This window comes from Amblyraja radiata, chromosome 15, assembly GCF_010909765.2.
Source record: "Amblyraja radiata isolate CabotCenter1 chromosome 15, sAmbRad1.1.pri, whole genome shotgun sequence".
Classification (NCBI taxonomy): Eukaryota; Metazoa; Chordata; class Chondrichthyes; order Rajiformes; family Rajidae; genus Amblyraja; species Amblyraja radiata.
Genome location: NC_045970.1, coordinates 2,701,523 through 2,713,570, shown reverse-complemented (window position 1 = coordinate 2,713,570; position 12,048 = coordinate 2,701,523). Strand labels below are relative to the sequence as shown.

General features: G+C 46.2%; 1 long non-coding RNA gene across 1 annotated transcript; it reads left to right on the top strand.

Moving 5' to 3' along the window:
• The first annotated feature begins 6,068 nt into the window (after positions 1-6,068).
• On the top strand, positions 6,069-11,725 carry LOC116981598. Its single transcript, XR_004414239.1, has 3 exons — positions 6,069-6,501; positions 6,590-6,684; positions 11,672-11,725. It is a non-coding gene; the product is annotated as an uncharacterized LOC116981598 (long non-coding RNA).
• The last annotated feature ends 323 nt before the right edge of the window (positions 11,726-12,048 follow it).

Below are 12,048 nucleotides of genomic sequence, written 5' to 3'. Positions count from 1 at the left end.
GACAATAGACAATAGGTGCAGGAGTCGGCCATTCGGTCTATCGAGCCAGCACGCCATTCAATGTGATCATGGCTGATCCTCCACAATTAGTAGCAATGTTACAAAATTTTGAGATTTTAAAAATCAAGTCTGTAATTTATCCCATCAGATAAAGCATAAAAATAAGTTTAATTTGACACCTAATTCACTTTCATATCTCAAGTATTTAAAAAGTTATGGCCATTTTCATACTGGGAAATGAGCATCTTGTTCCCTATTGATTTTCTATGGACATAACAAAAAAGCTGTGATCGTGAACAGTCAAAAGCCCATAACTTTCTTAAAAATTAAGAGAACTGAATGAAATTTTCAGTTATCATAGATTGAAGCATTCTGAAACAAATATAAAATAATCTTACTTGGATGACCTGAAATTAAAGCATATAATTAGTTAGTTACCTAATTGTAGCTAATTTCAGACTTCAATTACTAGATCTAAACATCTATCCATTTCTTAATAAATGATTAACATTTTTAAATAGCCTAAATGTCCAAATAATATTCACAAATAATTCACAATAAAACATGATTTTTAAATCTCATTTACATTAATTTATAGGCCAAATGGAAGGAATTTAGTGTTTAATTGCTGTAAATAAATGCCCATTTAAATCAGCTTTCCAGTGGGTCCCTGTGGAACGCGCTGGTTTAGAACGTTCACATTGCGGTAGATTTGTGCCCCCAAATGCCGAGAAAAATACTGCGCGATATAATGGGCCCAAATTGAGCTACTCGCAATATTAAACTTAGTATAAAGGGATCTTTAGAAGCCCTTTTTAATGTAAAAATATACAACCTAACTTCTGCTATTTGCTTTATGAGACCCTGCGGTTGCTGACGGTCGCGGGTTTAGAGATTGATTTTTAAACTACTATAACTATTATTCAAGGCCTTTAAACCTAATAATAGCTTTTGCGACGGGGTCTTCCAGCGATTTTTCGTTAATAATTAACTAGGCTGAACATTTTCGATTGGAACAGCTTAGAGAAAATCGCGTTTTAAACCCGCCCCCTCTAAACGGCGCCAAAATCGCGCACACCCTCAGCAGCAGATCTTCAACGACGCTTCAGGTAGGCTTTGCAACATACCTACAATTAGTACCCCGTTACTGCCTTCTCCCCATATCCCCTGCCTCCGCTATCTTTAAGAGCTCTACCTAACTCTGTCTTGAAAGCATCCAGAGATTGGCCGAGAATTCCACAGACTCCCAACTCTCTGGGTGAAAAAGTTTTTCCTCATCTCCGTTATAAATGGCCTACCTCTTATTCTTAAACTATGTGGCCCCTGGTTCTGGACTTCCCCCAACGTCAGGAACCTCTGACACCCACACTAATCACGAATCTATCGATCTCTACCTTAAATATATCCACGGCTTATGCCTCCACAGCCATCTGTGGCAAAGAATCCCACAGATTCACCACCCTCTGACTAAAGAAATTCTTCCTCATCTTCCGAAAAGGACGTCCTTTTATTCTGAGGCTCTGACCTCTGGTCCTCGACTCTCCCAATAGTGGAAACATCCTCTCCACATCCACTCTATCCAAACCTTTCACTATTCGGTAAGTTTCAATGAGGGACACCCTCATCCTTCTAAACTCCAGCGAGTACGGGCCCAGTGCCGACAAACGCTCATCGTAGGTTAATGCACTCGTTCCTGCTTGAGTCCAGCACCAGAGAGCAGAATGTGGTTAACAGCAGCTCTCTGTCTCCCTCGACCAACCCCGCCCAGTCTGTAACTCCGCACGCAACCTCCCAGTCAGCGGCTGGGAAGTCAGCGCCGCCAGCAGTGGAATCCAGTACTGCGCCGCCGCTGCTAACGTGGAGGGAGAGTGAGGCAGCGTCAATGTTTTCAACGTTTTTCCAGTTAAATGGGTGATTGGAACGTGAGTCTGACCATAAAATGCCAAAAAAAAACAGAAAACGTTGTCGGCATTCAGCAGGTCGGGCAGTGTACAGTATCTGGAAATTTAGGGTTAATATTTCTGAGGTAAATGGAGCAGCAGATTGAACCGCTGCCTCACGGGGCCAGAGACCCGGGTTCGATCCTGACCATGTTCACTGTTCGGAGGTGCACATTCTCCCTGTAACCGCGTGGGTTTCCTCCGGGTGCTCCGGTTTTCTCCCACATTCAAAAGACATGCGGCTTTGTAGGGTAATTGGCCCTCTGTAAATTGCCCCAAGTATGTTGGGAGTGAACGGGAAGGTGGGATAACAGAGACCAAGTGTTAATTGGTGATCGATGGTCGATGTGGACTCGGTGGGCCGAAGGGACTACTTCCATGCTGTATCTCTAAAGTAAAGTAAGCTCCACTCTTGTCAGAAATCAATCTTCCACTGGCGCTCAACAGAGAAAACAAGACGTCATCAATACAGCACAGGAACAGGCCCTTCAACCCACAATGTCTAGTATGGAAGGACCATTCAGAAGCCTGATAACAGAGGAGAGGAGGCTGTTCCTGAGACTCGTAGTAGGCGCTTTTAAGATTCTGTACCTTCTGAAATTTACCCGAAACTGATTTCAAATGACATCCACTTTCTGGTCAGGGCTGTGATTGACGGGACTGAGCTCCGCCTCCCCTCAGTCGGGCCCCGCCCCTTTCATTGATTGTTCCGCCGCCGTTTCGCGCCCGAAACCCCATTGACCGCGGGTTCAGCAGCAGCCGCGGCGGCTCCACAGCTCCGGGCTCCCCCGGGTCCTAAAGCCCGTCGACACGTTGTGGTGTTCCGGGTGGGCTCTGTCTACCTCTCTGTACAATGCGGGTAACGTTCCTTGTTTCTGTTGTAGCCACACCCCTCCCTCGCCGCTTTCTCAGCTACATCGTGGCGGGTATTTGAGGCATGTAAGAGCATATAAAAAACATTTGGACAGGTGCATGGATTTGAACGGATGGGGGGAGGGGATGGGCCAAACCCGGCACATAGGACCAGCTTAGATGGGGCATCTTGGTCGGCATGGAACAATTAGAAACATAGAAACACCCCCACATCAGTCTGAAGAAGTGTTTCGACCCGAAACGTCGCCTATTTCCTTCGCTGCATAGATGCTGCCTCTCCAGCATTTTTGACTACCATTGATTTTTCCAGCACCGTGCACATAATCCAAATTCAATGAAGTGACATTGAATATCTCTATTGAATTAATCTATTACATTGAATGGAATTAATGATACTGCAAGTGCATTCCATTTGAGCATATAAAAAATACCTTGACATTTTTACAACCCTGATCATCTGCCCCTGTTGCTTCCCTCCTTCTCCCTAATCCTCGAGGTCGGACTTTGAATGCCGCCCTCTGCCCTGACATAAGAAGCTCTGAGACTTGGTGTTGAAACAAAGAACTGCAGATGCTGGTTTATACCAAACATAGACACAAATGCTGGAGTAACCAAGCGGGTCGGGCAGCATCTCTGGAGTGAAAGGGTGAATGACGTTTCGGTTTGAGTCCGTTATTCAGACGAGAGGGGTGGGTGGAGTGGGAATGGAGATCTGGAGGCGAGGAAAGTCCGGGACCAATTAGAGCTGGCTGTAAGTGTAGTTTACATTAGTTTATTGTCACGTGTACCGAGATGTAGTGAAAAGCTTTTGGTTGCGTGCTATCCAGTCAGCGGAAAGAAGGATCGACCGAGGGTCACCAATGAGGAAGATACTAGTTCAGCGCTGCTCTCTAGTTGTATAGGATGATTCAGTTGCCTGATAACCGCTGGGAAGAACCTGTCCCTGAATCTGGGGGAGTGCGTTTTCACACTTCTACATCATTTGCCTGATGGGAGAGGGGAGAAGGGAAGAGGGCAAATGGCAAATGGTGCCTAGGTAGACCCATTGTCGGCGAGGGTAAGTGTGAGCTGAAGACTGGTGTATGAGAGGCAGGTGCAGTGACGGGGATTAGAATGAAGCCGGTGGGAGGTCTGCGTCCATCCTGATCCCGGGCTGTGAATGGAGGTGCGGGCGGCGGGTTCCACTGTCCAACAGGAGCAAGTCAGTTACACCCGAGGCCTCATTAGCGCCGGCCCTGTCCGTTCCTCACTGAGTCATAGAGTCACACTGCACGGAAGCAGGCCTTTCGGCCCAACTTGCCCGTGCAGATCAAGATGCCCCATCAGCACAAATCCCACCAGCTCGCGAATGGTCGATGTCCCTCCATCCTTTCCTACAATGGTGTTATAGTTCCGACCTCATCTCCCTCCTCTAGTAGTTTGTTTCATACACCCACCGCCTTCAATGTGTCCCTTTCGCTCGTAACCTCGAGTCCTGGCAACATCCTCGTAAATCTTTCCTGCTCTCTTTCCAGCTATCTGTTCTGCCTGCGACTGCCGCAAGCCCTATTCAGGGCTGTTTAATATCTAACTGATCCCTCCCTCGTGTGAGATTAGTTGGAAGCGGGCAGGACACCTTCACACTGAACACCAAAGATCCTATAGGAAGCTCCGCTATAGGATCTTTGCTGAACACTTGCAGACAAATAACAAGTCAAGTCAAGTCAAGTTTATTCGTCACATACACATATGAGATGTGCAGTGAAATGAAAAGCGGCAATGCTCGCGGACTTTGTGCAAAAAGACAAACAAACAAACAACCAAACAAACTATAGACACAATCATAAACACACATATTCTTTTACATAATAAATATTGGAAGGAAAAACGTTCAGTATAGTTAGTCCCTGGTGAGAAAGGCATTTACAATCCGAATGGCCTCTGGGAAGAAACTCCTTGTCAACCTATCCGTTCTCACAGCATGGCAACGGAGGCGTTTGCCTGACCGTAGCAGCTGGAACAGTCCGTTGCAGGGGTGGAAGGGGTCTCTCATGATTTTGTTGGCTCTGGAGTTGCACCTCCTGATGTATAGTTCCTGCAGGGGGGCAAGTGAAGTTCCCATAGTGCGTTCGGCCGAACGCACTACTCTCTGCAGAGCCTTCTTGTCCTGGGCAGAGCAATTCCCAAACCAGATGGTAATATTCCCGGACAAGATGCTTTCCACAGCAGCTGCGTAGAAGCACTGGAGGATCCTCGGAGACACTCTGAATTTCCTCAATTGCCTGAGGTGGTAAAGGCGCTGCCTTGCCTTACTCGCGAGTGCTGAGGGGTGTGATGTCCATGTCATATCCTCGGAGATGTGGACTCCCAGATATTTAAAACAGCTCACCCTATCCACAGGATCCCCATTTATCCTCAATGGAGTGTACGTCCTCGGATGATGTGCCCTCCTAAAGTCCACGATCAGCTCCTTCGTTTTTTTGATGTTCAAGAGGAGGCTGTTGTCCTGACACCAGAGTGCTAGATCAGCCACCTCCTCCCGGTAGGCCTTCTCATCGTTGTCTGAGATCAGGCCCACCACCACAGTGTCATCAGCAAACTTGATTATTGAGTTGGAGCTGAACCTAGCCACACAGTCATGTATGTACAGGGAGTACAGTAGGGGACTGAGGACGCAACCCTGGGGCGATCCTGTGCTCAGGGCGAGGGACTTCGATGTATTCCCTCCCATCTTGACTACCTGGGGCCTGGCGGTGAGAAAGTCCAGGACCCAGGCACACAGGGAGGTGTTGAGCCCCAATTCCAGTAGCTTCCCGGCCAGTCTGGTGGGGACTGTCGTGTTGAAGGCTGAACTGTAGTCTATGAACAGCATCCTCACGTAGCCCCCCTTCTGGCTGTCCAGATGGGAGAGAGCGGTGTGCAAGACCTGGGAGACCGCATCGTCTGTGGATCTGTTTGGACGGTATGCGAACTGCAACGGGTCCATGTTCCGAGGGAGGAAGGCGCAGATGTGTTTCTTCACCAGCCTCTCAAAGCATTTCATGACTACCGAGGTAAGGGCCACCGGAAGGTAGTCATTAAGACAGGCTGGGGAGGCATTTTTTGGCACCGGTACAATGATGGATTTTTTGAAGCAGGCAGGGACCATTCATTCCCGAGACGGCAGCATGTGCAGTAGACACTCGCGATACTGCAGGGGTTCAGCAGTTGCGCTCAAAGATCCTATAGCAGAGCTCCACTATAGGATCTTTGGTTGCGCCAAAGGGAATGCGTTTTGAACCAGGAAGTGGCGGTTAAAATGGCTGCGTAGGACCAGGTCGAGAGTTTAACTGAGGAGGCAACATGTCCCATCTGCCTGGATTTCTTCACCGATCCGGTGTCACTGGAGTGTGGGCACAACTTCTGCCGCTCCTGTATCACCCAGAGTTGGGACAAGGAGAGGAGAAACTCCTGCCAGGAATGTAGAGAGGAGTTTATAGACTGCAGCCTCAGGGTGAATCGGGCCTTGGCGAGACTTTCTGAGAAAGCTCGAACACTGAGCCTGAATCGGACAGAGAAGGAAAGTAAACTTCAGTGCGAGGAAAATCAGGAAGAACTGAAGCTGTTTTGTGAAACGGACAAGAAGCTGATCTGTGTGATTTGTCGAGATGCGCGGGAACACAGTGATCACCGCTTCATGCCGGTTAAAGAAGCTGTTCAAATATACAAGGTAATTGCAAACTGATTTTAATAACGTCATTTTAATTCCTTCTTATTGTTCAACAATTTAATTCTCTGATTTTCAATCACAATCCCAGGATCAGGTGAAATCTTCCTTCGAATCTCTCACAAAAATAAATCAGAGATCCAGCAAATGGAGCAGCAACAGAAACAGAAGATTTTTGGAGTTCTGGTGAGGCTTTCCAGTTTTGAATTCCTGATCTTGTGTAGATTTGATCGCTGTGATGCGTGTAATAATAGGGCAGCGCAGTGACACAAGTAGTATTGCTGTCACCTAGTTCTGGTGAGCAGGTTCGATCCTGACCTCGGGTGCTGCCCGTGTGGTTCACGCCTTCTCCCTGTGACCGCGTCAGTTTCCTTCCACGACCCCAATACATGCTGGTTCAATGGTCCTGGAAGCAAAGAAAACATGTGCAGGCGTAGGCTATTCGGCCCTTCGAGCCAGCAACGCCATTCAATTTAATCATGCCTGCTCATCCAAAATCAGTACCCCGTTCCTGCTTTTTCCCCATATCCCTTGATTCTGTTAGCCCTAAGAGCTAAATCTCAGTCTCTCTTGAAAACATCCAGTGAATTGACCTCCACTGCCTTCTGTGGCACATAATTCCACTGATTCACAACTCTCTGGTTGAAAAGGTTTTTCCTCATCTTAGTCCTAAATGGCCTACCCCTTTTTCTTAAATTGTGACCCCTGGTTCTGGATTCCCCCAACATCGGCAACATTTTTCCTGTATCTATATGTTTAATCCCTTAAGAATTTTGTATGTTTTTCTAAGATATCCTCTCATCCTGCTAAATTCCAATGAATACAAGCCCAGTCGACCCATTCTTTCATCACATGTCAGCCCCACCATCCTGGTAATTAACCTGATGAACCTATGCTGCACTTCCTCAATAGCAAGAATGTCCTTCCCCAAATTAAGAAAACGATACTGCACACAATACTCCAGGTGTGATCTCACCAGGGCGCTGTACAACTGCAGCAGGACATCCTTGCTCCTTGACCTCCTCGAGCGGCCACGGTGGTGCAGCGGTAGAGTTGCTGCCTTACAGCGAATGCAGTGTCGAATACCCAATCCCGACTACGGGTGCTGTCTGTACGCAGTATTTACATTCTCCCCGTGACCTGCGGGGGTTTTCTCCGACATCTTTGGTATCCTCCCACACTCCAAAGACGTACAGGTTTGTAGGTTAATTGACTTGGTAAATGTAAATGTTATTTGGCTTGGTAAAACAGATTGTTTCCGCGCTGTATCTCTAAAGTAAACTAAACTAAAGCAAGGAGCATTCGTAATAAGGTGGATGAGTTTAATGTGCAGATAGCTATTAATGATTATGATATAGTCGGGATCACGGAGACATGGCTCCAGGGTGACCAAGGCTGGGAGCTGAACATCCAGGGATATTCAATATTCAGGAGGGATAGAGAGAAAGGAAAAGGAGGTGGGGTAGCGTTGCTGGTTAGAGAGGAGATTAACGCAATGGAAAGGAAGGACATTAGCTTGGAGGATGTGGAATCGATATGGGTAGAGCTGCGAAACACAAAGGGGCAGAAAACGCTAGTGGGAGTTGTGTACAGGCCACCTAACAGTAGTAGTGAAGTTGGGGATGGCATCAAACAGGAAATTAGAAATGCGTGCAACAAAGGTAAAACAGTTATAATGGGTGACTTCAATCGACATATAGATTGGATGAATCAAATTGGCGGGGGTGCTGAGGAAGAGGATTTCTTGGAATGTATGCGGGATAGTTTTCTGAACCAACATGCAGAGGAAACAACGAGAGAGCAGGCTATTCTAGACTGGGTATTGAGTAATGAGGAAGGGTTAGTTAGCAGTCTTGTTGTGCGTGGCCCCTTGGGCAAGAGCGACCATAATATGGTTGAGTTCTTCATTAGGATGGAGAGCGACAATGGTTCTGAACTTAAAGAAAGGTAACTTTGAGGGTATGAGTCGTGAATTGGCCAAGATTGACTGGCAATTAATTCTCAAAGGGTTGACGGTGGATATGCAATGGAAGGCATTTAAAGACTGCATGGATGAACTACAACAATTGTTCATCCCAGTTTGGCAAAAGAATAAATCAGGGAAGGTAGTGCATCCGTGGATAACAAGGGAAATCAGGGATAGTATCAAAGCGAAGGATGATGCGTAAAAATTAGCCAGAAAAAGCAGCATACCAGAGGACTGGGAGAAATTCAGAGACCAGCAGAGGAGGACAAAGGGCTTAATTAGGAATGGGAAAATAGATTATGAAAGAAAACTGGCAGGGAACATAAAAACTGACTGCAAAAGCAAAAGCAGTCAGAAACAGGTGAATTGATCATGGGGAACAAGGATATGGCGGTCCAATTGAATAACTACTTTGGTTCCGTCTTCACTAAGGAAGACATAAATAATCTGCCGGAAATAGCAGGGGACCGCGGGTCAAAGGAGTTGGAGGAATTGAGTGAAATCCAGGTTAGCCAGGAAGTGGTGTTGGGTAAATTGAATGGATTAAAGGCCGATAAATCCCCAGGGCCAGATAGGCTGCATCCCAGAGTACTTAAGGAAGTAGCTCCAGAAATAGTGGATATATTAGTAATAATCTTTCAAAACTCTTTAGATTCTGGAGTAGTTCCTGAGGATTGGAAGATAGATAATGTAACCCCACTTTTTAAAAAGGGAGGGAGAGAGAAAACGGGGAATAACAGACCAGTTAGTCTAACACCGGTAGTGGGGAAACTGCTAGAGTCAGTTATTAAAGATGGGATAGCAGCACATTTGGAAAGTGGTGAAATCATTGGACAAAGACAGCATGGATTTACGAAAGGTAAATCATGTCTGACGAATATTATAGAATTTTTCGAGGATGTAACTAGTAGAGTGGATAGGGGAGAACCAGTGGATGTGTTATATCTGGACTTCAGAAGGCTTTCGACAAGGTCCCACATAAGAGATTAGTATACAAACTTAAAGCACACGGTATTGGGGGTTCAGTATTGATGTGGATAGAGAACTAGCTGGCAAACAGGAAGCAAAGAGTAGGAGTAAACGGGTCCTTTTCATTATGGCAGGCAGTGACTAGTGGGGTACCGCAAGGCTCAGTGCTGGGACCCCAGCTATTTACAATATATATTAATGATTTGGACGAGGGAATTGAATGCAACATCTCCATGTTTGCGGATGACACGAAGCTGGGCGGCAGTGTTCGCTGTGAGGAGGATGCTAGGAGGCTGCAAGGTGACTTGGATAGGCTGGGTGAGTGGGCAAATGCATTGGCAGATGCAGTATAATGTAGATAAATGTGAGGTTATCCACTTTGGTGGCAAAAACAGGAAAGTAGACTATTATCTGAATGGTGGCCGATTAGGAAAGGGGGAGATGCAACGAGACCTGAGTGTCATGGTACACCAGTCATTGAAAGTAGGCGTGCAGGTGCAGCAGGCAGTGAAGAAGGCGAATGGTATGTTGGCATTCATAGCAAAAGGATTTGAGTATAGGAGCAGGGAGGTTCTGCTGCAGTTGTACAGGGTCTTGGTGAGACCACACCTGGAGTATTGCGTACAGTTTTGGTCTCCAAATCTGAGGAAGGACATTATTGCCATAGAGGGAGTGCAGAGAAGGTTCACCAGACTGATTCCTGGGATGTCAGGACTGTCTTATGAAGAAAGACTGGATAGACTTTGTTTATACTCTCTAGAATTTAGGAGATTGAGAGGGGATCTTATAGAAACTTATAAAATTCTTAAGGGGTTGGACAGGCTAGATGCAGGAAGATTGCTCCCGATGTTGGGGAAGTCCAGGACAAGGGGTCACAGCTTAAGGATAAGGGGGAAATCCTTTAAAACCAAGATGAGAAGAACTTTTTTCACACAGAGAGTGGTGAATCTGTGGAATTCTCTGCCACAGAGGGTAGTCAAGGCCAGTTCATTGGCTATATTTAAGAGGGAGTTAGATGTGGCCCTTGCGGCTAAGGGGGTCAGAGGGTATGGAGAGAAGGCAAGTACGGGATACTGAGTTGGATGATCAGCCATGATCATATTGAATGGCGGTGCAGGCTTGAAGGGCCGAATGGCCTACTCCTGCACCTAATTTCTATGTTTCTATGATCAGCCATGATCATATTGAATGGCGGTGCAGGTTCAAAGGGCCGAATGGCCTACTCCTGCACCTATTTTCTATGTTTCTATGTAACTCAAATCCTCTCCCAATGAAGGCCAACGCAATGATTAGCTTTCTTCACTGCACTGACTGATGTACAAGGACACCCAGGTCTCATTGCACCTTCCCCTTTCCTTATCTAACACCAATTGAATGTGAAAAAGGGTCTTGACCCGAAACATCACCCATTCCTTCTCTCCCGGGGGGGGGGGGGGGGGCAAAGAACAATGGAGAACCGGCGTGGGGGGAACTGTTGGGGGGTGGGGGGACAAAATGGGGAGCGGCGTGCTTTGTAACTTTGTCAGCGCCGCAGGTGGCTGCTATTTGTATACATTGTGTATGCAAGCAAAGTATCTCACTGTGCCTAGTCACATGTGACAATAAAGTATTCCTATTCCTATTCCAGCTGAGTTACTCCATCTTTTTGTGTTTCTCTTCGGTTTAAACCAGCATCTGCAGTTCCTTCTTACACCATTCAGATAATAAGCTGCCTTCTTGTTCTTGCCTCCAAAGTGGATAACCTGACATTTATCCACATTGTACTGCATCTGACCTGCATCTTCCCACTCACACAACCTATGCAAGTCAGCCTGCAGCCTTATAGCATTCTCCTCGCAGCTCACACTGCCGCCCAGCTTTGTGTCATCCGCAAACTTGGAGATGTTACATTTAATTCCCTCATCAAAATATATATTGTAAATTACTGGGGTCCCAGCACTGAACATTGTGGTACCCCCCAGATTCAATTGGCGACTGTAAATTATCCCTGCGAAAGTAGGTGGTTGTGGATAAATGGAAATTAATGGGCACGTGAAAAGGAATAGGCGGCAGGGAATTGTATTGGGGGTAGAGGATTGATGGGTTATAAGATTACCCTCACAACATTTCAGAAGCATTTAGAGAAGCTATTGAAATACCAAAGCAAATAAAAAATGTACCGGGCAAATGTCACAGTCAAAGTCGTGAGGAAACACAATCAGTGACATTATATGTTGATCTTCACCTTTCATTTCACAGAAATAGTCACACAACCTTCAGTCCAAGACCATATCTTACTTTGCAGAACAGCACCAGATTCTCACTGAGAAAGAGCAGCGCGTACTGGCAGATATCCGAGAGGAAGAGAAGAAGATTCTAAATACAATGGAGAAAAATCTTGGAGAGATTAAAGAGAATTTAAATTCCATTCAGGAGGAACTCTTAAAGTTGCAACAACAGATGGATCAAAAAAGACAGTCTGGTGTTTCTGAAGGTGAGGGGTTACACAACAGTTTGGTGAAGTGAAAGTGCACAGTCACAAAATTGTGGGTGACATTTCAGAAATAAATGCAGCATTTATCAATAATTCAGAACTAGGTAAATGTTTAATCTGTTTCAGCTGTTGTTCCCAAACT